Here is a 2,956-nt window from a genome sequence, read left to right on the forward strand (position 1 = left end):
TGCTGTTCTTTGTTTTATTATATGATTAGAAATTTAAAATATAATTGGATTTCCCTGCTATATTTTAGTGCAAATGATACCTCCAGAATAATTTTGGGATTTTTCTTTTCACTGCTGTTTTTACGCCACAGTCTTTAACTCTGCCTTATTTACTATCCATTCCACAGTGGCCTAATTCTTCCCTTTGTCTTGTCTGTTTCTGATGCTGTGCCATGCCTTGCATTTAAAGTTCATGAAGTTTTCTCCATTTATTCTTTGTCAGTAAAAATAATCTAATATCACCTGTTCTTTTTATTCCATTTAGATTTATTCACTTCAACAATAATTATTTGAGTCATCTTGGGGCCATATGTTATAGACTCAGAGCTCTTAGGTTGGAACCTCTTTTGAATCAATATCTTTATTCTTTTGGCTTTTTTCATGTAGGCATCTTTTTTGTTCCATTTATTTGCACACATGTTCTTTGGTAATATATTTAGTGCACGTGAGCCCTTGAACACACAAGGAAATCCTGAGAGATTTGTACCAGAAAACTCTAGCTTAAGACGGAGTTTTATTTTGTAGATTTTTCATATTAATGGGATATTCATTCCCAATACACTTCCACCATAATATTATCTGTGTAACTTGGCTAATCCTTTTTGTCTTTTGCACACTGTTTCTTCACTGAGTTTAGTACAGCAGAATGCTTTATTCTGAAGCTGACTGAACAGGTGAAATTCAGTGAGTCCCTGGGAACCGTAAAGCCATTGTCTTTTCATTATCTGAGCCTTTTCCTGCCAGTGAAACCACTCACGTGGCTTGCTGTTCACAATATAAACTCACACCAATTTAATAGGACACACAGGTATGTTTTATACTTCAATGTTCTGTAATAGATTTTAGGGTATATTTTCACTCTCTATGTTGTTTATGCAGCAGAAAATGACTTGGACTGTATGTAGACAAAAATTCCACATTCTTGGTTGATTCCTAGTCTGTTGCACATGCAAAGTTGATTTCATTTTTTTGATGTGAGCTTACCTGATTGGTAGAAAGACATTTACTTACTGGTCTAGTACAAAGAGGCAGGTATTAATAAATCTGAGATAAAGAAGATAGTGCCTTACTCCTTTACTAAGTAAAGAAAATAGCGTTATTTAATTGTAATTTATTGAATTGATGTTTTGAATTACAATTTTGAAGAAGTTAGTTGCATAGGTTATTAAAAGTGAGATGTGATGATTTGTTGGAAACATACGTATAGACTGCTAAACAGCATGCCCTGTGTTAGCCACTTACTCAAATAGGAGTTAGAGCTCCTAATTGAAAATGCATAAAAATATTTAGTCTTTGCTGCTAATGTGGACAGATCTATCCAAATAATCAGTTTTGCCTACATTTCCTTAAAATTTTGTTCTGTTTGATGGGATAGTTTTCATTTTAGAGGAATTTTTGACCTTTTACATTCCAACCTCCAGGCATCACTTTGTAGTTTTGGATTTTCTTAGGGGTCTTATTGAGAAGGGCCTTTTATTTCCTCCCAGGCACTATTCCTGCAATTCAGATTGCTGTCATTAGGGGATTTCTTCACATCCATAAAGCATTCCCTCATATCTCAGGATATAACCAAATTGTTCAAAACACTGGAATCTTTACTTACTGTGACTGTGTTTCTGGCATGCATGTCCTTGTCACATTTTACATTTATACTTCAATGATCAGCAATTATTTTCCAGTTTGGACATGAAATCCACACTTTGTACTGGCTTCTTAGCCATTTTGAATTTCCATTTTATATGACAATGAAGTATTATCTATCTTTTCACAAACAACAAAAGGACAATGACATTTAGTACCCTTATAGTGCCCAAATTTCGCGTTTTATTCTGTACAACAATCCCTAATTCAATATGTTCGCTATTTTTTTTTTCTTGTTTAGTTTCTCTGGCTAGAACCTTTAGTGTAATGTTCAATTGAAGTAGCAAGACAGACATCCTTATCTTCTTGTTTCTGATCTTAAGGGGAAAACATTTAGTCTTTCACCATTAATGATGTTAAATGTGGGTTTTTCATAGATATCCTTTATCAAATTGAGGATATTCCCTTCTGTTCCTAGGGCTTTTATAGTCTAGGGTATTGTATTTCATCAAAGGCCTTTTTGCCATCTATTGAAATGAACATGTGGTTTTTATCCTTCCTTCTATTAATGTGGTGCATTACATTGATTGGCTTTCAGATATTAAATAAATCTTGTATTCCTGGGATAAATCCCATTTGGTCATTATATCTAATTCTTCTTAGATGTTTCTGGATTTAGCTTGCTAATATTTTATTGAAGACTTTTGCATCTATATTTATAAGGAATATTGGTCTGTAGTTTTCTTGTGATGTCTTTGTCTGGTATTGGTATCAGAATAACACTGGCCTTATTGAATGATTTGGAAATTGTTTTGTTCTCTTCTATTTTAAAAGAATTTGTGAAGGACTGTTGTTAATCTTCTTTACATGTTTGGTAGAATTCACCTGTGAAGCCATCTGAGCCTGGACTTTTCTTTATGGGAAATTTTAAAATACTAATTCAATCTCTTTGCTTGCAGTGGGTCCATTCAGATTGTTTATTTCTTCTTGCGTTAGTTTCAGTAGCTTGTGTCTTTCTAGGAATCTGTCCATGTCATCTAAGTTGTCTAATTTTTTGGCATACAGCTGTTCGGAGTATTCCCTTATAATTCTTTTTTATTTCTGTAAGGTTGTACTTATGTCTCTTTTTTTGTTCTTGATTTTAGTAATTTGAGTGTCCTCTTTTTCTTTCTTGGCAAATGTAGCTAAAAGATTGTCAATTTTGTTGATCTTTTCAAAGAACCAACTTTGGTTTCATTGATTTTCTCTCTTTTTAAAAAACTCTCTATTTCATTTACTTCTACTCTGGTCTTAATTATTTCCTTCCATATACTTGCTTCAGTTTAGTTTGCTCTTC

The 2,956-nt window shown here is 33.2% G+C and overlaps 1 protein-coding gene across 1 annotated transcript in view; it reads left to right on the forward strand.

The window, feature by feature from the left end:
- IRAK3 (interleukin-1 receptor-associated kinase 3) overlaps positions 1–2,956 on the forward strand; it is a 47,562-nt gene that overhangs the window by 15,172 nt on the left and 29,434 nt on the right. The window lies entirely within an intron of this gene.

This window comes from Propithecus coquereli, unplaced genomic scaffold, assembly GCF_000956105.1.
Source record: "Propithecus coquereli isolate 6110/MARCELLA unplaced genomic scaffold, Pcoq_1.0 Scaffold172, whole genome shotgun sequence".
NCBI lineage: Eukaryota > Metazoa > Chordata > Mammalia > Primates > Indriidae > Propithecus > Propithecus coquereli.